This window comes from Amblyomma americanum, chromosome 1 (genome assembly GCF_052857255.1).
Source record: "Amblyomma americanum isolate KBUSLIRL-KWMA chromosome 1, ASM5285725v1, whole genome shotgun sequence".
Classification (NCBI taxonomy): Eukaryota; Metazoa; Arthropoda; class Arachnida; order Ixodida; family Ixodidae; genus Amblyomma; species Amblyomma americanum.
The window spans coordinates 207,196,313-207,224,156 of record NC_135497.1 but is presented as its reverse complement, the minus strand read 5'-3'; the positions used below and the strand labels follow the sequence as shown (position 1 = coordinate 207,224,156).

Sequence of the window (27,844 nt, the reverse complement as noted above, 5' to 3'; positions counted from 1 at the left end):
TAACATTTAGCGCTCAAAAATAAAGGAACAAGACAGCAGTTCACCGCTGGCAGCTCGCGTCACTGTCTACAAATGAACTGCTTAAAGACCACCTTGCTTCGCTTTAATTCAGTTTTCAGCGAAGGCTCTGTCATACTCGACGATCCGACCTAATTTTCTCATCGTACGCAGAATCCAATTTGCGCAATAATTTTCCTTAGATGGTGGTGAATCAGAGGCTATGACGCTGTGCTCCTAACGAGTTCGCAAATTGGACACATTGATACGGCAGCCAGATTTTGGGTTGGACGTACTGCAAAAAAAGATAATATGAAAAGAACAGAATGACTAATTTGTTGACATTTCTCTGAAAGAACTTGAAATAATTCCATGTGATCGAAACTCCCCTGGAGCGCCCTAATGGGGCACTGCTCATGATCTGTGGAATGGGTTAGGACGCAAGTACAATAAGCATTGTTATTACGCCACCGAGTGCCAACCAGTAGAACATAAATCGCACTTTCACAAGGGCTCCACCTAGATTCTGTACTTGAACAACGGGGGGGGGGGGGGGGGGCGCAGGGCACCATTTGCGGCCGGCCATCAAGATACAGCGCCACAATCGCGAGTGCGACAATAAAAGGCCGTCGCAAAAACTGTTTCGTCCGTGCTCTGCGGGCAATGAAAGGTTGTCTTTATGGGTAGGGGCAACGAAGGCAGCCGACAGATACCGGTGGCTGCTCTGACGTAAGACGAAGCTGTATTACATGCGATTTCGCTATCAGGATGAGGGTGTGGTTAATCGTCTCTCACGCGAAGGAGCTTACAGCCGATAGCGTTGTCGTGGTTTTGTTGGTTTTATTTCTGTTTGTAACTTCCTGAAGCCACACGTGGGCTGTGCCGGGGACCGTAGTGGAGGGCTTCGCATTAATTTCGCCAACCTACGGTTTCAACGAGCACCATCATCGGATTACATGAGACCGTTCTCTTTTATGTCCCGTTTGAATGCAGGCACTGCGGCCAGGAATCGACGAACCAGTTACCTTGTGGTCAGCAGAACTGCTCGTCCATAGCGGTCTGATTAAAGTAGCAGATGACAGTCCGGAGTGGCCGGTGCGTGCATGTGTGTGTGTGTGTGCGTGTGCGTGTGTGTGTGTGCGCGCACACACAGAAACATGGCTCCACTCGATGCCAACGGATTAAGCGAACTGACGGGGACAATAGGCGTGGCGCGGAAGGGAAGGGTAGAAGAAAAAAACTGGGTCACCGGTACGGACCGGGATGCTGCAAACAAGCTAACCGAATAGCTTCCAAGCTCTGATATGACAGTGTACAGAAAGCCTCCGTCGCGCGAGTTAGGCGGAACCATGGAGCCTGTTCAGTTGTGTCCCCGAGAAATCATCGCTGACCCGCCGAGAGTGCCCATTTCACCGCCCACATACAGTGGATGCCAAGAATGAAGGGTCGAGAAGCGCATCGGCATTGCAGATCAATAAGCGTCGCGAAATATTGGCAAGGATCGTGCGTCTGTTGGAAAAGAATAAACAAGGCCCCTCGGTGGCGGTCGTCCTTGTGCCATAGACTTGGCGTGCTATTCGTGAAGGACGATAAGAGCATTCGGCAATGTTTGGCCGCTTGAGAACTTCTTTGAGCATTCTGAGCGCAGCGCACTGCGAAAACCAGAATCATCAGGAAAGGAATATGGCGATATTGTATGTCTCACTGGCGTTCTGCCGACCTCTAATCGCTCACTGCGACGTGGGAGCGTACGCCTGTACACTCCTGCTTCCGTTACTCCAGTTACGCGAGCGGCAAAATTCAGTGAAGTCGGCGAAAGTGCGCCAGCAGTCGGCGATTTTTTGCTTGCAAGAAGTGACGGCCCCTTCTTTCTAACAACGGTGCTATTCTGGGGTCAATAAGGTTGACTTAAAGGGGCACTGAAGACCGCTCCTAATAGCAAGATGTTTCATCGAAAAAAATATATATTGCGGCTCCTTCTGGCTATGTTGATGTTTGTTTGTTTTTCGCAGGCAAAGATGCCATTGTTGCTCGAGAAATTGGATTTAAAAATGGCTCGCATGCTGGAGCTGGGGTGTTCGATCCCCAGTGCCGCCGGGTACCCACTAGTGACACAATAGGTAGAAGCTTCCCCTGTCCTTGTGCTCGGGCTTCTTTACGGTGAATTGGTTGGTAAATGTGTCTTTGACCCCACCTTGAGAAGCCGAAAAAACCTTGTGACATGGCGCTCTTTGGCCCTGCAGATGCCCCCGTGCCATAAAATTCACAGTCATCATTATTGAAAAGACGAACATCTTTTATACCTGCCAGAGGAATCAAAATCGCGACGTCGGGACCAAAAAGACTTTCCACGATCACCGCGGGAACTGGATGGCTGTGTGACACAACCTTGGAAATCTGCGCGCAAACAAACTGTCTCTGCGTCACAGCGTCACAGCATATTCCGAAAACGGAATATGATGGCGACATCTGTACTTAATTGTTTCAACCTTTCCTAGCTTATTTAAAGCTCCGTTTTCGGCGAAAGTAGCCTCTTTGTCGTTAGAAAGCGGTAACAGGCGAACACCAATTTATTCTTAGTGTCCTCTTAACCATTTGCTTGCCAATGTTCCAAAATTAGGACATAGGGAACTGAATTTTTTATTTCCCTTCAAAGTACATCCTTCGCAATCTTTGTCCTTGCATATTGCATGATAATTGGGGTAAACACCGCAACTATAATAATTGTCATTGACTTATTTAAGGAGGCTCAATTATTACTGCTAAACGAAACGGACATAAAATATATCCCTTGTCAGAAAAACCGAGTGTTGGTGAGCCCCATTCGTCGAAAAAAAAATGTTGAAATGAACAAAACAGAACAAAAGTAGTGACAAGTAGTTGGTGATTTTGTTTGAGAAAAGTTAAGAACTAAAACCTGTGTGTCTTCCATTGGCAGGGAGTTTTGCGCAAATGTTCCTTTTATGGAACTGGAACATTGGCGTTTGGCAGTAGTAAAATTCTGACAGGCGACACTAATATCAGTTCTGCTTTACGCTGGCTGGCGTAAACGCTGTCCCATTCTGTCTATTAAATGTGTGGCCACAGATTTGCGGAAGTTATCGGGCAATGCATTCATGGGAAGCGCCCCAAGCGTATGCTGTGTATTTTGTATCCGCCGCATGTCTTCGGGCTCTCACCTCCCTGCTACGTGCGGCGTCTGAGAGGCGTTTCGAAGCATTTGGAGATTCTCACAAACACGCGTCCCACTTGATGACAGCAAAAAATTGCAGGAAATGAAAGGCGAGGCGCATTAAAGGTGTTGTCACGCAACATCTCCCCCTTCCCCCCCTCCGAATCGCCCTCCCCCACTAGAGCGCACTTCACCAGGAGAGGACGCCCGGCCGCGGCGGCCGTGTTTCGATGGAGGCGAAACGCAAAGGCGCCCGTGTGCTGTGCGATATCAGTGCACGTTTAAGATCGCCAGGTGGTTGAAATTATTCCGGAGCCCTCCACTACGACACCTCTTTCTTCCTTTCTTCTCTCACTCCCTCCTTTATCCCTTCCATTACGGCGCGGTTCAGGTGTCCAACTAGATGTGGAACAGTTACTGCGCCATTTTCCTTCCTCAAAAATAAAAAAGAAAACGAAACAGGCACGCGCAGAGGTTGGCCACGTGATCACGGAACGGAGAAAGGCGTGGGTCTTCGTGGCACGTGCATATCATTGCTATGCCGTAGAAGCCGTTGCTCAAGAAATGCTTTGCTTCATGCCTACCACGGCTCCTGAAGCGCCTAATGAGATGCACTCACGCGGTGAAAGAAACCATTATTCAAGCGTAGTGGTTTCCTAAGTGATTTGCTGTCTAATTTTCCAAGATATTGCAGGAAGCTATAAGGTTGCTTGAAGAGAGCAAGTGGAAATTCGCATTCCACGTATAATAAAAGCCGTTTCAGACGTCATTAATATGCGTATATGAGAATGTTTCAGAAATGGAATATAGAAAATAACATGCTTAATCACTGTAAGTGTGTCTTCATTTTTTGTTCAGCTTTATTTCACAATGCGTATGCGAATTGTCAATAGCGATTTTCGTAATCAAAACATTCCTTCATAATGAGGCATTGACAAGGTTAAGTTTGACTTATGTACAGGCCACGCATAGCGTTTCTGAAAAGTATACGAATCACTCTATTTTCTTCTGTGATAAGCAGTCAGGCTCGTTTTGCTTCGCCAACATTCAAAATCTCTTGAAACTGACAGGAGAAATTTCCGTCCTGACCTACAAAAGCAACGACACGACTCAGAAGCGAACCCTTCGGGTACTATACACTCCTAAGGATGCCCTGCAACACTTACTGAACTGATGCTGACTATGATTCAGATGAAGCCTTAATGTTGCTTTGATTCAGATTCAAAATGCAGAGAGAAGTTCTCGCTCTCCAACATTAAGTAATGAAGTCCATTGCAGAGAGTGGTTATGAGATGTTTCTTAATAATAATGAAGAAAATTAAAAATTAGAGCTAAGAAAATCCTTCTCTGAGCTCGATTTCCGCACGACATTCAGTTGCCATTTCACTGTCCCAGGGGCGCAATTTTGCGCGATCATTTGAAGCAGCTTACACGCATACGCCGCGGAAACTTATAAGCTATGGTTGCCTCTTCACTTGAACTGGTTAGCGCTCGAAATGACGCCGTTGTTTCCATCGCTGTACAGAGACGCATCGCCGTTATGTTCGTTTGCTGCTTCATTGATTTGCCAAACTCGGCGCGGGAAATTCCACCAGCGAGTATAACGCCCCGCGCGTGATTCTTATTTCAAATGTGAAAGGGGTACCCAAGGTAAAAGCCAAGAGTGCGCTTGGCAGCAGTCTTATCTTCCGGGTGCGATGAATCCAGCGACCCTCTGGTTGCAGGAGGTGACGTAGGAAGGTGGCGTGGAAAGGAAGCTCGTTGGCGTCTTCATCTTATCAAAGCTATCGTTGTAATAACCGGTGCGTGCCAAGCCTAACATACGCGACTGCTAGCTGCTAGGTCGCTGAATGTGCAAAAGTAAACACGGAAAGCCTAGACGGGGTCTTTACTGATATTTGCACATTGCTGCTTTTACGATGCTCTTTATATTGAGCCATATGCACATTATGTTCGTCCATTGAAGGATATTAGAACATACTTAAATGTACTTTCAATATTGGAGAAATTAGCGGTAAACTAGACATTTACCAATGATCGAGCGCTTCTTAGGGACGTGGGGCTCGTCATATCCGGTGCTGAAAACAGTCGCGGAATGGGGACACCGTAAATGCCTATATCTTTGTTTTTGTAGCTAATGAAATCATCGGACATCAAAATTGGACCAAGATCGGCTCACGTATATTTACTGAACCCCGCATATGCTCAGCCTTGTTCAATTTGTGTTGCAGGGCTCCTTTGAGGCAGGTTAGTCACTCAATTTAAAAGTTGAGCTTAAAGATGGTTTGGGAATACAGCACACCGTGCGCGGCGGATGAAAAGGTGATGAAGAAAGGATTGACGCGGTAACCGTGTCGCTCAGAGTGCTGCATCGGTGGCGGCAGCAGCTGGCTGAATGCCTGCTGTTCCCTTGACGTAATGAAATTACTTTTGTAGATGGCTCCGCTTTACCACCTGCGTGATGCTGCGCGGCGTACAGTGTACCCATCTGCGTAGTATCTCGTTTACAGACAATGGCGCGATTTTGCAAAATGCAAGAGAGACGGAGCTAACGCCGGCTGGTTAACTACCGTAAAGGGCAAGCAGATAGGGTGATGTAAACGAAACATATTTCACAAAAAAATCGAAACGCCTTACGTGCTATAGGTTTCGTCCAACGCAGTCGGCGATGAGTGCAGCTTTATGAGTGACTATATACGTAGCTGCATGCTATTGTGTGCTGGCTTGACAGCTCTGACGAATGCAATTAAAAAGTTTATAATAAAATTGGTTTTTGTTTTCGCGACTGCTTTTTCAGTTTAGGGAAGCGGCTTTGAAGAGAATTGACGCCAATTCGCGTCGGTGGCAGTGCCCGCATTTCCAGTGCACAGAATAAAAGCATGATTTGTTTCTAAAAAAATAATGAAAAGAAAAGAATGTAAAAAGTGAATACAACACATTCACTGTTTATAGGTCTACAGCCTGTTTTAAAAGCACAAAAAAATTACTTGGCTTTCTTCTCCCCGTTTACAGCCCCCCTCCCCGCCTTTCTTTCGCCCTTTAGGGCAAAATGCCGTTATCGCAGTCATTTCTCGCTCAACAGTTATCACTGTCAGTTTGTGGCCCTGGAGAAGCGCCAAAACTCGGGGATTTTCTTTCAAGGCTTGTCATCTTGGTCAACATCATTTACCCTTGAGGGTCCCGATGGGGCTTTACATAATAGGTGGGAGAACAGAATGTAATAATAAATTATTTTAGGGCAGTTTTATTTCGCATGACCAGAACAAAGATAATCGCTCTCGAATAGCGGGCAATGAAAGAAGGGGAGCTGCAATGAGGGAGGGCCATTTGGCTGAAATTCTAAACGTTTGAGGATTGCCCTGACCTCTTTGCTCCCATACAATCTAATCTACCTCCATGATTAAGTGTAGTACCTCGACGGCCACTTTCCTCGTCTCTGTGGGCTCCCCTCTCTGATCGCCCCCATTGGCGAGCGAAAAATTAGACATGCCGGCCAAAGACGGAAAGTACGCGCCGTCACCGGCCAGTCAAGCCCCAATGTGCTTGACGGAAGGCTTTATTGAATTTATTGATAAGTTTTGAGTCACCAAGGTAACAAAGTGGGCCATGTTGTACGCCGTACTGGAAGGTTCCGGATGGATCTTACCACCTGGGGCTCGTGTACTGAAATTTCTGCATACACGAGCGTTTCTGCGTGCCGCGTCTGTCCAAGTTCGGCCGCTGAAAGCGGAATAGAAATCGATGCCTTAAGCTCAGCAGCCAACCGGCATAGCCTCTGCGCCACCGCGGAGGGTAAATATGTCGAACAGGAGAGACACGCTGAATACATTAAAAGTTATATGGCCTTTCTCGAAGCTCCTAAACAAAAAGATGAGAGCTCGCAAACATGTTCCTGCGTCCTCTCGTACAAAAAGAATTGGCGTCACTTAATTCCCAGTGATGAAAAAAGATGCGATTTTGTTGCAACAGAAGCCACGAACAATGACCAACATAGTGAAAAGGATTGGAAGCCTGGTAGACGAGCCGATTGTTGATTCTGATATCGGTGTGTGCCACCGCGTCAGTACCTTCAAATCCGACGAGAAGAACATTGTCGTCCGTTTTGTGCAGCGCACGAAGCGAGACAAACTCTTCTTGAAATGTAAGAAGCAGAAAACTGACACTAAAGACCTTGATTATGGCGGCGAAGGCACTCCTGTGTACGTGAACGAACATCTGACTGGAACAAACAAAAAACTTCTCGGTGCAGCCATTGCTCAAAAGAAAAGGTCCGGATGGAAGTTTGTGTGGTTTGCTCGGGGCTGAATTCTGGCTAGGAAGGACGAGGAGGCAGACATTGTGAGGATAGCAAAAATGGCAGATATTGCGAATATTTCAATCTAGATACCATGACCCGCATTTCTATGTGCTACAGAAACCCCTAAAATGGACAGGCAGGGAAATTGTTGTTCCTATTATGACAGCCCTACATTCAACAAAACGTACACAAATAGTGACAGTCTGCTTGCTACGATGCATCTGAATATGAGAAGTGTTAAAAACAAGATAGATGATTTCGAAATGTTTCTCGACTCACATACGGTAAAATTTCACGTAATAGTCCTTACTGGGACATGGTTGACGAACGCCGATGCGCCGCCACACATTCAGGGTTTTAAGAGCGTAACCATTAGTAGAGAAAATAGGTGAGGCGGCGGCATAGCCATATACTTCAAAAATTGTTATCCATATGTAATTTTTGGTCATCTAACTAAGATGAACGAAAATATCGGAAACCTTTTTGTTAAGATATCTAATGTGGTGTACAGACCGCCATCCGGCATTGTAGCTGAGTTTATAATTTTTTTCGAAAACGACCTGGAATCACTTGGGAATCTAGCTGCCTCTTTTGTTATTCTCGGCGACGTAACATTGATACATTATCTGATGGACCATGCGCAAAGAAATTTCTAGATATTGTTCATGAGCATGCTTGCAAAAATATGATAACGCTACCAACCAGAATTACTTCAAATACAGCCACGTGTATTGATGTCTGCGTCACGAACATTGAAGTCGAGAATCTGTCTTCTGGTGTGATAACAAGCAATATCAGTGACCACATGCCAGTCTTTTGCCTGGTCTCTGTCGCGGAGAAGAACCATGTCAAAGGGAAGCGTAACAGGTTACTGGATCGTACAATGAACGAAAACACGTTGGAAGACTTCCGTTCTCTTCTAGAGCAAGCAGTCTGGGATCCCATATTTAAACACACCAACCCAAAATCAGCGTATAAAAAGTTTCTTCTTCAGTATCTTTCGTGCTATAACGCAGCTTTTCCTCTGCGAGAAAGTAAGACAATAAACATAAATATAAGAAAACCTTGGGTAACAAAAGATCAATATAAAAGAATAAAAGAAAGGGATAAAATGTACCATGCTTTAATAAAGAATCGTGATCCTTCTCTGCTTGCTGAGTATAAAAAGTTCAGGAATAGACTGAATTCGGACTTGAAAAAAGCAAAATCCGGTTTCTATCAGCAAAATTTTACTCAGATTAATGGAGACCAGAAAAAAAATGTGGGACGTGGTTAACCACCTTATGAGCAGAAAGCAGACACGAGATGGTGTGCAGGAGATACTGAGTGGCAACGAGCACGTCGATGGACAGGAACTGGCAGATAAAATGAATCGTCACTTTGTTAATATTGGCCACTATGATGGGCAAAATACGTGCACAGATAACAACCCGCTAGGACATAGCCTGCCAGGATCGATCATGCTTTTGCCATCTACTCCTGCTGAAATTGAGAGAAAAATGACGCAACTAAGGAATGGGGCCGCAGCTGTTGACGACGGAATAAAAGCCCTGCCTCTGAAATACACCGCATCTATTATTAGTCCAATACTGGCACATATTATGAATACAATGCTTGAGCCTGGAGAGTATACTGAAGAACTAAAAATTGCCAATGTCACACCCGTATATAAAGGTGGTGGAGTACTAGACTAATAACTATCGCCGGATTTCTGTCCTGCCTGTTTTTTCAAAAAATAGTTGAAGGTGTTATAAGTGACCGACTCGTGTCTTTTTTTGAAAAGCATCAGATTATAACCTCTGCTCAGTATGGGTTTCAAAGGAAAATATCAAAGGAAATAGCCTTGATTCATAATAAAGAAAAGATTGTGGAAAATATTGAAAACCTACTTTTGACCCTAGGATTATTTTTAGACTTAAAGGGAAGCTGAAGCACTTTTCGAAAAAAATGAGTTCTCTACGTCATTTTGTAGCTTTTAGTCCGCTGAAACAGAATATCTCATTCCAAAAGAGCGGAAATAAACGCAAGAGCTGTTTTTTAGAAGAAAACGCGCCCCATCGCCTCAGGGCGCCGAGCGAACGCCGCTCTTGCCCGCGATTGGCCGGGACTGTCGGGACGTCATCAACGGGGATCTCCGGCCGGCACCGACGGCGTTGCTGCGTAGCGCGTTGCTTCAGCGGGTTTTTAAGAACTACGTTATGGAAATTATGGATAATTCAAGCAGTGCTGAACAGTTTGGACTTTCACCATGCATGTTCGAGCCATCAGCAGCTTCAGAAAACGGCGGCACCAACGACGCCGCGGAGTGCGCCGGCAGCGAATGTCAAGTCGCGTCATGTTCACGTGTTGGAAATCTCGACTTGATGGATGGATGGATGACAGCTTTTATTTCCACCGGAAATGGAGAAGCCTTACTACTCACCGCCCCCGGCACGCAGGCCTGGAGGGCGGGGACCGGTGCCTCCGTGACTAAAGGCTAACAAAGAGACTTTATCTCTTCGCGGCATCAGCCGCCAGGCGAATTGGCTTGTTTCTGCCGAGCGAGTTCTTCGCTGCGCAGCAGGGCTTCCCAGCTTTCTCTGCTATCAATAACTTCGTCGACTCCGGGGTAGTCAGCGCATTCCCATATTCTTTGCTTCCGGGTAACCATGGAACCGCCGGACTGTCGGAATCTGGACGAGCGCGCGCAAAACTATTCCGAAATCGTTGAGAACTACAGACTAAACAGAAAACTGGCGCCACCGCCTGATAAGAGGCTAATATAGAAGTGACCGCATGGTGGCGCCTGCAAGCCGGAAATTTCGTTAACCCAGTATGGGCCTTTCACGTCCTACCAGGGTAACACGAAAACCAAATCTCGACTGATATGTATGTTTTGCGTAGGTGCATGCGTGTGCATATGTTTTGTGTAGGTGCAAGTGGCAGTAAAAAAAAAGTAAATTGCGTCGAAACGTTTCTGTGTACCGCTACTGCATAAAAGCCTGGCCACCAAATTCTTGTAACGCCTGTAAACATGATCTAAATCAGATCACCGGCACGCTTACACGAGTCGCGCGAGGTAAAGCATCTGTTTGTTCATTTATTTATGGTTACTTGCCTAATTACCCCCGAAGGCCTTTTAGAACTATAAAAGAATGCAAAACTGCATGAGTTTGAGTGGGTGCACTGCTGTACTGCAGCGCGAAGAGACGAGGCGACCGGGAGGAAGCTCCCGTGTGCGCTTTCCTTCTGTCGCATGTTCGGGCTACTGTTCAACCATGAAACTCTTGCACTTACCTCCGTGCGTTGTTTTTTTTTTTTCATTCTGAACACGCTTTTGAACAATTATTGCTGCGTTCCGGAGCTCGCAATGCTGCTCATCAAAACTAGTGTGCTGCTGTCTGTTGCGTATCGAGATAACCAGCAGAATTACTTGTGGATGATATACATGTATGCGTACCGCGGCTCGACAACTTTGTCGTTCTGACTCAAGGACAAATTAGCATTAATTCTAGCGCCATTGTCGATCGTCAGCCATGACCAAGCGCTCATGAATGCAAATGTTTGCTTTGCTCCAGTGTACTAGGCTTATATAATGGCTTTTTTTGTTCAGTTAGGCGCAGCTGCGTGTGCTGCGCGCTGATGAAAGATTAAGAGAATTGCTTGTGCTGCCATCAGGTGCACGCAGTCAGGAAAATCAAAAAGGCACGCAGTGCATAACGAGCTCAAAAAGTTCAAGGCTGTGTGCCTCAGTAAAGCATTGCTGGAAGTGGCTTTAGCTCAGCATGGATGTGAACCAGCTGGGAAAGGCGAAGAGTTTACAAACAGGTAAGAAAGTAATATAACGAAAAGAGAAATATTGCTGCACATATTCTGTGCAGGCAGTTTCGGCATGTTGCGTACAACCAGATTGTCTGGTTAACGTGGAAGAGGCTGACGGAGAACAACCGACGGATTCTTCCAAGCTGTGGGCTGAGCGCTGTTCGAAAGAAGTACCATACCAAAACTGGTTTATATTCAGGCTTCAAGCATTACACGGAACGCCCGAACGAGAGAAAGTAAACGGCGATGGCAGAAGATTGCGTTGATGTGTGGCTCCGTAAAGCGCGGGCCGCAGCGAAGCAAGCGCAGCCGGCCGGCCGACTCTCCGTGAATGGCGTCACTTCCGCCAGTTCTACCGCTCTGCCCCCCCCACCCGGCGCTTCTGGAAGCGACGAGGGCGTGCCGGCGGCGGCTTTTTAAGAAGCCATTGCAGCTCTGTTTCCGAATAGAATCGGGGAAAAATTTACACACATGATTTTCAAGGTCCTTTCTTCCCAACCACAGCGTTTCATGCGATTTGAAAACCGTTTCAGCTTCCCTTTAAGAAAAGCTTTCGATACTGTACAGCACGACATTTTGTTAAAAAAGCTTCATATGTACGGCGTACGAGGCGTACTATTGAATTTATCTACAAAATCCGGAACCTTATACCTACACCCTTAAAACAGATCCTATATTATTCCCTTTTTTACTCCAGATTGAGTTATGGAAAAATTATCTAAGTGAACGCTGCCAGTATGCTGACATGAATGGCGTATCATCCAGTAAAATGCGAATTCTATACGGTGTGCCTCAGGGATCCATCTTAGGTCCACTTTTATTCTTAGTATACACAAATGATATTACTTCAATAAATGACTTTTCTGATATAGTTTTATATGCGGATGACACAAATGTCTTTTTCATAGGAGCAAGCAAAGAAAGCTTAGAAAAGGCTGCTAATGAATACCTAGGTAAATTATCACGGTGGTTTTCAAACAACAAATTGAGGTTAAACACAAGCAAAACAAAGTACATAGTTTTCAAGCCCATAAATAGGCAAGACTACACAAGAAAAAATAAAACCTATGAAGGAAATTTGATAGAGCAGGTAAAAGAACAACAATTTTTGGGCATATGGTTCAGTGAAGAGCTTTCATGGACCACGCACGTTAATAAATTAACAGCTGAACTGGCGCAAATAACTGCCAGCATCTACAAAATCCGGAACCTTATACCTACACCCTTAAAACAGATCCTATATTATTCCCTTTTTTTACTCCAGATTGAGTTATGGAATGTTAGTTTGGGGCACCACCACAATCTATAATTATAATAAGTTAATTGTTGCTCAAGAAAAAAGATACTACGCTTGTGTGAGAATTACAAAGGCGATAGAAGTAACCTGCGAACCGGGCCTCTTTTCATTAAATACAGTATGCTAAAAGAAAACCAGATCTATTACTTCAAACTACTGCAATGGATCTACCGAAATAAACTGTATGTCCCTCCGATAGAACATATGAGCACATACCCAATCGGCGATCTTAAAAGGAGAGCGCCAAAAATACGAACCAATTACGGTAGGCAAACGATAACTTTTCAGCCCACTAAACTGTTGAACCGCTCTGAAATAGACGTCGACTTCAACAAATCCTTTGCTATTTTTAAAAGTGAATGTAGAAGCATCTTGGTTATCTCCGGGAATTTCATACACGGCTCAATGACTTGCTTTAACGGTTGAATAACCATATTCTAGATTTTTTCGGGGTGTGTACATGAAGATTGTATTGCCACTGTACATGTATTGCGTTTTACATTGTTCCAAAACCACATTATTTTGAGATTGTTTTTTTTCTTTCGTGGTGTAAATGGTTCTGACGTTTTATTGCGGGTTTCGCATTTGATGCATAATGTTGCCTTTGCTTTTTGTGTCGACTTGCGAGCGTAACCAGAAGTCTTGTTTTGTACTGCATGATTGATTTGTTTCGGACTGATGTACAGGGTGGTACTTTTTTTTTCTGCCCTTTGAAAACTTGTATTTTTTTATCGCAATCGTTGTACTGACCTAAGTGTATCTGCGAGATTTTTTCATCGATGCAACCGCATGTACAAGGGGCCAAGGCCTCGTCAGGCTTTTAGCCTTTAGCCTTGGCCTCCTCTTAGGCACTGTCTGAGAAAAATTAAAGGAAAAAAAATTGATGGCAACTCATGGATCCAGGAAGCAAACAGAAAGAGCCTGATACAAACTGATTGGACATTGTAGCTGCACCTACGCACTCTATATAAGGATCGTGTAGTCGTGTCATGAACATTAAAAGTGCTAGCAGAGCGCAGTGGGAATCTGTGACAATAGGTAACCTGCAGCTATTTTTGAAAGAACCCTTGAAAGAACAGCACACAACAAAAAAGCATGCGTCGGAACAGCACTCAAAAAGCATCACAACAACAAAATAGTGTCTGGAAAAGAGGACGAAGAAAAAATAACACGGCTGTGCTGCGTTGTTTCAAGAGCGAGTATAAAAGAACTAAAGCGGTTATACAGATTTTGCTTACATGGCTTTTTCTGTTTTATGCAAGCAGAATCTGCGATGAGGTGAAATTGGTCTGGACATCCACCTACTTTCATTTTCACGCTTTTTCTTTCGCTCTCTAACCCATCCCGTCCGATAAATTGATAAATTTTGGCGAACTGATTTTCAGTCCGACGGCGGAGTAATTGGTCCCGTAATTATCGTCGAGTATCCGGAGGTGTAGTGGTTTGATGCTGACGCATTAACCGTACGACTTAAGCCTCTAGACGATACCTAAGTGAGCCGCCGCGGTGGCTGAGTGGTTACGGCGCTCGGCTGCTGGCCCGAAAGACGCGGGTTCGATCCCGGCCGCGGCGGTCGAATTTCGATGGAGGCGAAATTCTAGAGGCCTGTGTACTGTGCGATGTCAGTGCACGTTAAAGAACCCCAGGTGGTCGAAATTTCCGGAGCCCTTCACTACGGCGTCTCTCATAGCCTGAGCCGCTTTGGGACGTTAAACCCCCATAAAACCAAAGATACCTAAATGTGTGTTTGCGCTGTCGTACTTCATACAACCAGTTCATAAAGCGTTTGCAATACTAAAGGTCATTTGAAAAGAAAAGCATCTACAACACACAAACAAAAGCTGTCCTCTTAAGTACTGTGCCATGAAGCATAACCTAACATTTTGCGTTTGTGACTATGGTAGCTCATCCTTCTCGCAGCGCTGCACATACTACGCTGTGGTGTTTTGTCACCGCGCTGTTTTTTCCCTGTGCTCTTCCGTCAGTGTGCTGTGTTTTCTATGTGCTGTTCTGACGCTGGGCTGTTTCCGCCGGCGTGCTGCGTTGAAGCATGTTGTTTTTTTCAGTGCTGCTTTGTCGTCATGCTGTTTTTCGTAGTACTGTTTTGTCGCAGTGCCGATTTTTGCATGCTGTTCTGCAGTGTGCTGTCTTATCGTTTACTCTTCCTCAACGACTCAAAGGAGACACTGTTTTCATTAAGGTAAGCTATATGCCGAAGGTCGATAAAACAAATAATTTCAGCTTATGGTCGCTTGCTACAATCAGACGCCTCAGTGCGGAGTTCTTTTATTCAAAGGAGCAATTAATCACTAGCGCTCCTACGGGCACAGCCAAACGGTGAATAAAGCATGCTACGCAACTTTATTAGAAACTTTGCAAATAAAAAAAGTAACCTAATATAGCTGCGTTCTTGCGGAGGCTAATGAATAATAACGCCGTTGATTGATTTGTACTCCACCACGGAGGATACCTGTAAACTGATTAGACTAACTTCGTTCCTGCGTCGAGCTGTTGATCAAGTTAAACCAGCCCTGCCATATTCTAGTCGTCATTACTTGCTTATTTGTTTGGCAAAGCGGATGCTCCGCACAGGCGGGGATCCCGGATCCTGGTCCCGGACCTCTACGTTTCCTTCAAATGCGCAGATTCTGAGAAAGCGCTGCCTCTTCTCACTCTAGCCGTACCGCGACACTCATATGAATAAAATGAGTAATTATTCCTTTTAATGAAATCTACTCACCATGGGGAATTCCAAAGTACATATTAGCGTTGGCTGTTCTTTAACTTCAACAACTTTCAGAAAGCGATAGGTTTTATCTCAGTTTCTGAGGCGCTTGTATCTCGCGCCAAATCCATCTCCCTTACAGATATTTTTGCAACGTAAAATGCTCATACTCAAACAGAAATGAAAGGTTTTAATCGCAAACCTGAAACAGCCAACAGGGAATCGTAAATAAAATTATTTCCAAGGATAGTTTTTGTATTGGTTAGTTGATCTTTCTACTGAACTTGTAGCTATGTTTTTAGCAGAAAGAATAGGCAAGAACGTATTGACAGCGGGAGCGCAGTCCCCGTGAACAAAAATAAAATGCAAGTTTTCATGGGTATGAGGCAAACGTTAATCACTCCCAGACAGTAGCGTGTGGATCATTAAACATAATTTTTGCAATAACCTTTGTTGCGTTCATTTTAGCGTGGGACCATAGGCCCTGCTGCTATCATGGTTTATGCTTTTGTGCTATACAGTCAAGCCCACTTATAACAGCCGCAGTTATAATGAACGCTCGCTTATTACGAACAAGGGTGGTGCTAGCGTCAAATGTATGAGGGCAATGACACTACGTCTTAGATAAAACGAACAAGTGTGGCCACATAACTCATTTAAAGCGAACGAGGAGGCTCTGTAAACTCGACACCGAAGTCGAAAACCCCCGTTTTATTGCAGGAGCAGAGAGTAACGAGCGCCTCCAAGTCTCCGATGGACCTCCTTCTCCGCTTTCTAAGGAAGGAATGCGACCAGCCAAAGGCGAAAAAATAATACAGGATGAGTGTAACGCCAACGAAACGTTGAACCAAATGCGGCCGTCAAGAACGCATGCCTTGAAAGGCAGTGCCTAGCGCCGGTGAAAAGTGCCCATGGGCACTTTTCACCGGCGCAGTTAACTTGCAGTTAACTTCGCGTTACTGTCCTTCCACGCACGACACGATCATGGACAGCAGCGACCGATGGCCGACGTGAGTCATCGGGAAGACTCACAATGCGCACTGCTTTGGAGGCTACACTCTTGTGCGCTACAGACACGACACGAAGGCCGGGGCGATGCGCGACTTTTTTCTTGTTTTTTTCAAGGAGTGTTCCACTAAGCATATATTTAGAGGAGGCATGGGAGTCAGAGGCGACTTCTTCACAGAGTGGCTTCAAGAAAATAGGAAGGTCCCGTTCGTTTTCGATAACCACGCGGCGCACCACTACTTCTCTCAATGTGGCGACCACGCTTTTCTGCCACTGAACGCGACGAGCCAGACCTGCCACTTGACATGGGCGTGATTCACATTCTTGAGGTGCCCTATTGGCGCCGTGTCACCAGTGCATACTGAAAGCAATTGACTGGCTTGGTGCCCACGTCCCAGTTCGGGTAACTCTCTTCTCCGCCGTGCAGCAAGTTCGCGTAGATGGAAATGACTGCTGGGTGCATCGAGAATTGCTTCCGGCCGTAAGGCAGAGTTTGTGATTCCAGGAACGATGGAAGACGCTGTCGAACACCCACAGTATCGGACGCATTTAGATTTTTGGCAACACGTCGTCAGTGCGCAGCTAGCCCGACCTGATGTCGTATGGAATGACTTCGTTGGCGACGGTGATGACGTCGGCTTTGGAGAGCCATACGAAGACTATGGCGGGAAGGCCGTCGTATACCTCAGATGCCGAGGAGGCTCTGCCGCGATTATTTATATCGGGTTCCTAAAACATATTGTTGGTAACAACGCGATCGTGGAGGGGCATGTGACTGCTCTGGAGAGCTTGAAAAGCGCCGTAGTAGATAGGGTCTATTCTGAATAAACAGATGCGCATAACGGACTTACAGTGTAGGATTTTCAGATTTTGTATTTTTGGCTGTAACTTGAGAAGCACACTCACTACGACCCTCGGATGCAACGAACGCAATCCACGCGGCCTTCAAGTCTATTATAAGTGGGGTCGATTGTATTTCTCTCATAAATTAAATTACAGTGCCTAATATAGCTCTGCACTCTTTATCTCCGCTGGCTCATTTGACATAGACGTGGTTTTCGAGCTTTGTTAATATTCGTAGCCTTATTTTTGCACAACATATTGGCCACTGAAAGTTTCACTCTTGAACTTTTGCATTAATCTTCTTAATTTGAGCGAACAGCTCTGTGGAAGTGAGGTACAAACAAGGCACGATGCATAATTTTGAAGTCATGCGGTCGGTAGATAGGTCTGGCAATCAATCAATCAATCAATCAATCAATTAATCAGAGATGTCTACTTTCTGGCTAAGGTGGCCGCACTTCAGAGGCACACTGCACAATCGCCAGTGTTTTGAGATATCGATGCACTTGAAGGAAGCCCTGGAGGTGGATTTAGGGTTAGCGGGCACCTGCTCCTCGGCAGGCTTCGTTGCGAGGTAGGCCGCTGACGACTCGAAAACATTCGATGCGACGCGTCCTCTGTGGCCACTCTCTTGGGCTTGTGAAGTTGAATTCTTCGGGAGGCTTGAACTGAAATTTCGATATCACCATTGCGCCTCCATCGGTGCTGCTTTCGGTGTTCATTGGTGCATTTTCACGGCGCACAGGGACAAATCGATGGCTACTTTTTCCCCCGGTCGCTCAGGTGATTCGGACGGCATTAGCTGCTGATGACTTTACCTCTGCTCCTTAACGCACTGGGTGCATCGGTGGGCAAGTTCTTCAATTTCTGCTAATAAGGCCCGGCCACCAGACAGACTCGGGAGCTGTTGCTCGACACTTGACAAACTCAGATGATCCTAATGAGAAATGTTGAGATCTATTCGCGCATCGCTTCCGGAACGATGCTCCTAGATGATTGTGCGACGTCGTCTTTTGGCTGTGCAGAACCAACATCCTTTGGTTGGTAGAACTGTCTATTTTACAACTATGACTATAACGGTATCGTTCGGCGAAATGTCGCCGTCGGCGTCGTTCGCGCACGCCGCCCCTCGGCCCACCATCTGCAAATGTGAACGCGCTTGCAAACTCACCAAGGCAATGCGGGTCGCTTAAACGATCATCTGACGGCTGCCACTCTTCATCTTCGGACAGTGACACATCGGACGCCCTTTCGGCTTCAGATGCCGGCTCTGCTAGAAGTGCGATCGCTGCGATCATGGTGTTTGTATCGTCCGTTGTCACTCTGCAATTGCTCCAGAGCTTCTCCATATCCTGAGAACGCTCCAAGAAATATACGTTTTATGTTTTCCGCCGTATGCCATTCAAAAGATATTTAATAGCCATTGATGCAAGCGGATACTGCCATCTTCAATAAACTGTGCATTTATGCTACACAAAATCTCGATCGATGCATGCGCGTTGCGCTGTCCTTTTTCAGTGACATGAGACGATTACTTTCTTTAACAAGTGTCATGCGGCTTGTCTACCTCACATTAGAACTTGAAGGTCGAATGATTGCACCCGTGAGGAGAACGTAAATCATCTGCGAACCAGAATATGCTGGGGCATGGGTTAAAATCGCGTGGCTTAAAATTTAGAAAAACAAAACAAAATTAAATGAGTGCTGCATCCATATCACTGCCATATTCATCCCGCTTTCTCCTTTCTACATGCGCTTAACGTTCTGCGCTTTCTTCAGACGATATTATGATGATATACAGATAATCAAAGAAAGAAATATTAAGCAACTGCACTCAATGATCTCTAGGTGGCGACCCCTGAAGAGTAATTACGCTCCTTACCCTCCTCGCCAATCACGCTCCACACCTGGCCCCTTTTATCGAGGTACACGTGGAGATAAACAGGAAAAGAAACTAAACCTTAGTGCTGATTTCTCGGCAGCTTGATGTATTGCCTCCATGTTGCAATGTTGTAAAAAAAGCCACAGCAGACGGCGATGCTCTCGTTCACCCGCAGTTTATAAGCATTTCCTGACAGCTAGAACCGATACGCGCGAATTGTCGTGCCTTCTTGGCAAGCTAGTCAAGTTCTGCAAATTAGACACTCTTGTCCAGGGCCCAAACAGCCACAACAGGGCAGACTACTGGGTGCCATACCGCCACAGGACGCCTGTGCGTCTTTCCGTGTCGTGGTTGTTGTGGTGCCGGTGTCATCCTTTTGTTCTACTTTTTTTACATTTCTTTCTTTTCGCATACTGCGTCCTTATTGATACTTGCCAGTGAAGGGGAGAGGTAAAGAAAGGAAAATTTCGGGTACAGTGTTTTGGGAACGTAAACTAACAGACGGCAACTTGTACGTGATGCATATTTCGTTACAACAAGAGAAATATTGGCCTTGATACTTTTTCTTTCAACTTTCTTCATTATTCTGTTGCGGAATGATACAGGTAAGGTTCTGACACTGGAGGAGACAAGGGCAGGCTAGAGAACAAATGCGAGTTAATCATATTCTAACTGTGATCAAGCAGAGAAAATGGGCATGGGAAAGGCATTTAATGCGGACAGCCGCAAACCAATGGTCACTTAGCGTAATGGAGTGGACTCCAGCGGAACACATCGTTGACAGGTGCAACAGAGAGGCAGGTTGGCGAATGAGATTAGGATGTATTAGTGATATAGGTGGCCGTGGCTGGCGCATGCCACGGAGGCCAAGAAATATGCCGGTGATCGTAGTTACCACACCAGTCAAGCTATTGCCCCCCCCCCCCCCCCCCTGCGCTTTTTTTTTACATCCTCCAGCCGCAGTCCGCCGACCTTATCGCTTCTGCCGTGCCCTCCACGTCTCCCTCCCTCTTATCCTTGCACCTAGTTCCGTTGCTCCCCTTCCCCCCCCCCCCCCTCCCTGCTTTTCAGAATCTCAATCTCGTCCAATCTCCCCAACACCCCCACAGCATTTTATTCACTAGCTAGGTGTGCACTTCACATTGTACCACCTGCAGTGGGCCTTCAATTTACCCAAACCACCATAAGTGATGAGAAGACCTTTTGCAAGAACTGTTCTTTCGGCGCCTAAGAACACTGACCCTGTGAGGGCCACCATGCAAGCGCGCCAGCTGTAGTCTGCGAAAATTGGTGCCCCCATCGCTAATTTAACCAGTGCTTTGCTCCACCGAACACACGCCTTTGAGGATTGTAGCGTCATTCGTGAACTAGCTCCAATTGATAAAAACGAAAAGGTAACAAGCTCACGTCGCGATGAGCGATAGAAGGAGGACGGAGGTTGAAAAGCGACTCCAGAGGTTGCTCCCAAGAGATAGCTGAGGAGAGGGGAGAGATAGAAGGTAGCTTGGCTTAGCGAACTAGCTGCATGCGGACAAGTTCATTATGTTGTAGCACCACTAGACGAACATACGCTCGTCTGGTTGTCCTGCAACATAATGGGTCCCTACCAACTCGCCCAAATTTCCAACCTTTTACGGATTAGGGAGCGCGTGCGTGACCGGCGCGTTCTGGTTCTGATTCTACACTCTACCAACATATTATTTCCACCACCTTAAGCAGAAAATGCCGGCATTATTAAAACAACTATTGCCTTTATTTTTCGTACTTGGCAACGAATTATTTCGGAAGTAAATATATTGTTCAGTGCGGTTGAATAGTTATGTTTTATATGTGCGTGGCACAGACATAGGAAAAGGAAAACTGTTCTCATTGGCCGATTCACGAGGTAGATCAGCTACAAAAGTTTCAATAAAAATTTCTGCGAGCAGGTGAAAAGCGAGAACTTTAATGGACTCAAGTTTATCAACTGCTTTTACGTAAATGATTTGCGCAGTTATTAAATACGTATTTTGGAAGCATGTAGTCTGTTTTCATAATGCTACTCTACTTTTATTTATGACAACTCGTGAATTCTATGCTATTTCATCATAGCACAGCTCTCGAATATCCTAACTTTGGCCAGAGGTGGCGCCACTGCGCAGCGCTATTATCATCCGATACTATGATGAAATGCTTGCTGAATATACAGCGCAAGGCACAACAAAAGTACGGAAACACTGAAAGAAACACACGGGCGCTGACTATGAACTGAGTTTTATTTCGGAAGCACAAATAATATGTAGTCGAAATAGGGGGTGGAACATCGAGAGAAGGCTTCGCGGTCGCCGGAATTCAGTGGTGAAGTCAATGAATAAAACATGTAGTTACAATTTATGAACAGTATATCAGCGATAAAAGCCGTGTGTTGTAAGGAGTAAATGTTTAAAAATGCAGCAATGAAGCTTCAAAAAGAGTAGATCCTGAAGTGCTCTCCTCGTTTGACCATTGTGTGGATCCCCTCACTTTGACGACCGAAAATAATAAATACTGCAATAAAACAATCATAAAAAGTATAAAATTAAAAACATAAAAGCCATCCTCTATGCTCCTTGTTTTTGGTGACTGTTGGCTCCCGTCATTTATGTCATAACGAGAACCTCTTTCCATTCCCTTTTCTGCTGAAAATATGGAAGATTGGTCTTTGAGGGTTATAAACTTGCGGCTTCATTTTTCTGGTACGCACACCAGCTGGTTCTTTGAACCCAAAGGTAAAAAGCCATTCCTCCCATTTGCGTCTGCGCGTACGAAGCTAGTAAAGCGAGGCGTTATCAGCCCATGTTTTCGCAATGCTCCTCAGATATCCTGTGAATATCGGCTTCAGGGCAGCTTGTACAAACAGGTAGAGCGTCTTCTTGCAGTGGGCTAACAAGGAAATTCATGGGAACAAGCGCAAAAAAAAATGCTCTTCTAACTCGCGAGGCCTATTTTTAAAACGTGCGTAAAGTCTTAGGTGAAACACCCAGTCTATGTGGAGCCACAACAGAGCCTTAACCGTTTCCTGAACCGGCTCGGGACGGTTCCTCTGATTCGTTGCGGGTGGAGTTAATTCCAAAGGTGGCGAAAAACATTCGAGTTCGTTGCGGTTCTTGTTCCGGGCGAAAATGTGAGCTTGGTTCTGGTTTTCGGCTCGGTTCAGGTTCGACCCACTGCTTATCGTATGCGACCCTAGAAATATATGAAGTACGGATAACTCTATATTTTTTCAATGAGCGAGAGATGCACGAAGAGTGGCAATTGCAAAATCGTAGAGAATCAGAGGGCACCATAGAAGGTGCGATCCAGAAAATATATCTAAATTCTGAACTTTTCTGCGCTGGGAGGAGAACAAGACTCTGGCCTCAGTTTTGGCATTGCCATATCGGTATCAAGCAAGGGAGCGCTTCCAGACGCGGGGGGTTGAAAACGTTCCCTCCTGCTGCGACTGTTTCGGATACCGTGCAATTTTTCAGTGCGCGAATTGCTGTTTCCCAGTAAATCTACAGCTACGAAAACCCGCCGCGGTGGCTCAGCTGGTGGCTACGGCGTTCGGCTGTCGAGCACAAGGACGTTGGATCGAGTCTCGCAGCAACGACCGCATTTCCATGGAGGCGAAATTAAAAAGACGCACGTGTGCTGTGCGATGTCAGCGCACGTTAAAGTTCATGGTATGTGAGGGTAGCGCAAAACGGGACAAGGGACAAAGAGAGACGCACACAACACAGGCGCTAACTTCCGACCCGCAGAAACCTAGGCGACCAAGACGAACGTGATCCGTGAGGGGACACAGGCTCATGCGCCCGGCAAAAAATAATGAAAATCAGGTGAAAGGGGAACTACGGACATGCACGGCTCAGCGATTCTTCAAGAAGGCCAGCTCTCTTTTGGACAGGGAGATAGACGGCTTGCTTACGCGTTTATCTTCCAAGGCAGCGATACGCGCTGCTTCAATAATCTCACGTGTTAACTGATCCCGGTGTCTGGCAACGATCGAGAACTTGTCCAGAAATGGCACACAACCACACTCCTTACAGTGCAAAACCAGATTACTGCCAGTAAAGGTTCTCAAGTTGTTTTTGTTTTTGTGTTCCCGAAGTCTCTCATTCAAGAACTTTTACTGGCAGTAATCTGGTTTTCCACTGTAAGGAGTGTGGTTGTGTGCCATTTCTGGACAAGTGCTCGATCGATGCCAGACACAGGGATTCGTTAACACGTGAGATTATTGAAGTACCGCGTTTCGCTGCCTTGGCAGATAAACGCGTAAGCAAGCCGTCTATCTCCCTGTCCAAAAAAGAGCTGGCCTTCTTAAAGAATCGCTGAATCGTACATATCCGTAGTTCCTCTTTCACCTGATTTTCTTTATTTTTGTCCAGGCGCATGAGCCTGTTTCCCCTCACGGATCACGTTCATCTTGGTCGCCTAGGTGCCTGTGAGTCGGAAGTTAGCGCCTGTGTTGTGTGCGTCTTCCTTTGTGCCTTGTCCCGTTTTGCGCTACCCTCACATACCAATAATCACCGTTACCGACTCGACCAAGTTTTTACCCTTGTTAAAGATCCTCGGGCTAGCTGAGGTTTTATATTAAATTTTTTTCCACTATTTATTTAAACTTGGCGAGATACTACTGACTAGTAGTCCATAAAAGCTTCCTCACAAATCAGAATTTGCTGCATAAGGAAGGTGGAGCTTTAAGTTCTCTACATCATGATTCTGATAGGTACAGAGCCTTTGTATTAAACAATATCGTTTTAAATAACATCGTGTGGGCGTCTACGGAATCGGCCTGTCAAGGCAGATGGACGGAGCCCATCAGACCACGGAGCAAGTATGCGCCTGCGCAGAAATCCCACCAGCTGCAGCTGACGCTAGCAAATCATGGGTCAAAATTTAAAAGCTATCGCGCGGTACAGCGGTGCGTGATTGATTGGCAGGCATTTATGCTATCGTGCGTATAGGGCTACTACGGCAGCTTGGCGGACGGTTACAAGTCTATCAGGAAGGGTTCTTACCTGTGAGATGCTTTCATAGTTCAGTCCCTGGCTTCCTAGCGCGAGCTGCAGATTCCGAGTCAGTGCAAAGACATTCTGAGGAAGGGTACATCTGATGACCTTAGCACGAGAATGTTCTTTCTGCACAGGAGCATACAGTTTCGTTGCGTCGATTCATACGGCGCTGACCAGCCAGCCACCAGGTTGACTATACACAATATTTTTGAAAATATTGGTCAGCTATGGGCCTAGGCTTTTCAGCACCCAAGCCTGAGCCTGCAAAAAAAAAACAACAACAACAAAGTTTGGTGCTTCGTTATTGCCTTGCTCCAAGTTGTACCCCGACATTGGGTGCGGCTATAAATAAAGTTCTTGACCGTCACTTCAAAATGCGGGACTGCTGGGTTCACACGGCGAATTAAAGCACAAAATTTTATATCAATTGGCAAGTTTTTTTTTTACCACACAAGAATACAAACTACTTTTTATTTATTTATTGCACACCTCAAATGCCCCTAATTATAGGGTATTATAAGATGAAAAATAGCATACGATATGCAAGATTATTTGTAAATTAACGAGACTGGGTTAGAGCATAATATTTGGGATGACATTCCGAAAATAAACGGTGCTGGCGGGGAGTGTGGCATCGGCAGGCAGGTCATTCCAGTCGACTACTGTATAAAAATATAAAGGATTCAGGTGCGCAGTGGTACGCGCGCGCGGAGGATAAATGGATTTAGCGCGACCGGTGCCAAGCGAAACGTGATGTGCTGGTCTTCGAGGGAAAAGTGATAAAATGTGTGAAAGAGTATCAGTCTGTAGATTTTGCACCCTATCCCAAGGTCAGGTATGTTAGCTTTAGATTTCATAACAGTCACACTATAATTGGATACAACTCACATGTCCAAAATTCTTGGACAAAAATTTTGAATACTGGAAAACGGTAAGGTACTGTTATGTAAATAATGATGGTGACAGTTCATTCTTCCGGTGTGGAGCAAAATTTTCCTTTTAAATTGCATCCATAGGTCGCATTCAGCAGTTAAGACTACTGTAGTAGCTTCTGAATCTAACGATAATACTACAACTTCTAACTTTAAACTTTAACTTTAGGGTTCGAATAATAGCGGAAAACTTATTTACGTCGTATTGGCTGTAATATATGCGGACCAAGAATAATCATGAAATATGTTAAATCCCAGATGCTTGCACGCTGATGTGGGAGAAATAACAAAGCTACACAGTGCATAGTTAAGCATGAAATAAGATTGTCGACAACGAAATGAAATTAGCGAAGTTTTTTGCACATTCTGAGACATTTACCACGTTTTGTACCAGTATTCAATGTGAAAAATTTCAGACCTGAGGGCGCATGTATCATCGTTATTGTTAATGGGGTGATAAATACCACAAATGTCGGCCAATAGGCGAATGTTGGAGGAAATGTTTGAAGTAATGCCATTAATTATTATATTAGAAAAAGCAGACAACCTAGCACAATGCCCTGAAGCACACTTAAAACAACGGGACATCTGGAAGTGGTATTGTTGGCATACACAAATCGCTGTCGGTTAATAAAGAACTAAAAAATCTACTCAAACACGTGAGGATGAAGATTAAGACGTGAAAGTGTTAAAAACTGCTGTTTGTAAAGCTTGTCGAAAAATTTTTCGAAGTCCAAAAATAAGGTGTCAACGGTAAAGTTATGGTCAAGGCTAGCAATAAGATCTTTGATGAATAACAATAATTATGTTTCACAAGAGCGACCTTTACGATGTTCATGCTAGTTGGGATGAAAGAAATTACAAGTCATTAGAAAATTTACTGCATGTGAATGAGTTGCATGTTCCATTAGTTGTTCCATTGTTCCATTAGGGTAAACCTAAGTAAGGCATACGGGGCGATAGGAACTGGATGACTATGAAGGGACTTTTTTTCGATACTGAATGACCTTGCCTGCCTTCCAATCTTGCGGAACCAAGCCTGGTAAAAGAGACAGTTGCAAAATACGCAATAAAATAATGCTTGGGACGTGCTTGGTGTTCATAATATTCTTCAATTAATTCCGTGCACACCAGCAGATGAAGTTTCAGGGATTCATATGTTTCATGATTCCGCGGGGTTCAAATGTTTGGTTATAGATTAAAGAGTAATCGAAAACAATATTCTGGTCCGTGGTATCAGGGCCTCGAGTTAACACGGAACAAAAATTCGAATTTTGCACTCAGACAGTATTCTGGTCTGGAATAGTGGCTTCATCTAGGTCACACAATAAGAAAGGCTTGGAGTTAGCAAAGGTAAGAATGTTCCAAACATTTTTAGGGTTATTACGTAGCATGGAAGGCAGGGGGGGGGGGGGAGTAAATAAAATAACCACTTTGTTTTGTTTGGAGGAAAAAAGAACGAATGCAGCATCAAGCACGCTGACAGGTTTGTCCCATGCAAGCATAGTGTAGAGTACCGTATACCCCTCTCCTGCGGCAAACGTACGCAATACAAACTTCACATCACATAGACTTTAGACTATAGAAGCCCCCCGCAGCAGCAGAGGCATTGGCGGGAGGTGGGTATATGGCCGACCATTGTTACCAATGCCGTAATTTCACGCTTGTGTTACGTGAAACGCGAATCTTGAAAAAGTTTCATCCTAACTCAGCATAGAAATTTACAAAGTGTACTGTATAAAGAAAGAATACGCTGCAGCTGCAGCGGGTGACGCGCCCACGCCTTTTTGCAACGAGCCATCGTGAAGCCCGTTTCCTCCGCGTGAGCGTCACGGATGGAAGGCCCAAGCTGTTTTGACGGCCAGGAAATAATTTCTTGGTCGGCTTGGTTGGCTTGGTTCATTTGCATGCTGAGTCTCCGCGAAGCCACTTGTCACGGGCGTTGCGTGCTCTATCCGTCATCAGTCATTCGTCTGGACGTCGGAATTGTTCAAGATGTAGCAACCTGGTGATCTCGTGTGGAACCCATTTCTTTGAGAGGTCCGCGAAGGCCAGAAAACTAATGTCGGCAGCGTGTAATTAGCGCCTATAGCAACGGGAAGCGCGGACCACGCAGTAAAGTAGAAGCAAAACGTTCCGCATGGTTCGTTTCACACACGCGACATGAACGGATGGGTGCGGCGCTGAAAAGAAGCAAGCAAACGCTACACAAGGCTCTCGTCAAGCGAAGCATAACTGCGTTTCAGTCGAACGGCCGGTCTCCACGCCAGCTATCTTAAGCCTTTGTTCAGCTGTCGCGCTCACCAAACTATCAGTAAAAGGCGACACAGATCCCGCGCTTTTATTCGGCCACTTTGGGATATGTAACAGCTGGTTGCTTTCAAACCAAACGTGGCAGGTATGCTGTTTGTCTATCTTGTTTTTGTTGTGTGGACAATCACCGCTCATGTAAGTGTGTTGTGGTGCCCTTCGCTTCGGGCACTATGCAAATCGTCATACACGAAACGTATAAACCAGTGCCAGGAAATATTTGTCTGCTGACTGGCTTTGACTATTCTACAGCTTTCACGGTAAAATATTTGCAGAACTGCCACCAGAAGGTCGAAAAAAGAATTATGTAGAGAATAAGCCTACGTCTTTGTCTCGCAACGTGTTCAAGATATTTCGCATATTTTTCCTTTCTTTGTATTGCTTAACAACACAAAGAAAACCCGAAACAGGTCAGAAAAAAAAATGCTTCTCCATGTACGCACTGGTCACATTACCCGATCTGCCGGTACAATGAAAAAGGAAGTGTACGGCTTTTTTAGCATGCTATTTTCCATCACCGGGGTACAAGAATAACCCGCCCCGGTGGCTCAGTGGTTACGATGCT

General features: G+C 45.4%; 1 long non-coding RNA gene across 1 annotated transcript in view; it reads right to left on the bottom strand.

Moving 5' to 3' along the window:
* Window positions 1-6,728: 6,728 nt before the first annotated feature.
* LOC144114538 (uncharacterized) overlaps window positions 6,729-27,844 on the bottom strand; it is a 68,945-nt gene continuing 47,829 nt past the window's right edge. Inside the window, exons 3-4 of the long non-coding RNA XR_013311049.1 lie at window positions 24,044-24,298; window positions 6,729-6,889 (exon numbers count right to left, since the gene is read on the bottom strand). This is a non-coding gene — a long non-coding RNA (uncharacterized LOC144114538). The remainder of the gene's footprint in view (window positions 6,890-24,043; window positions 24,299-27,844) is intronic.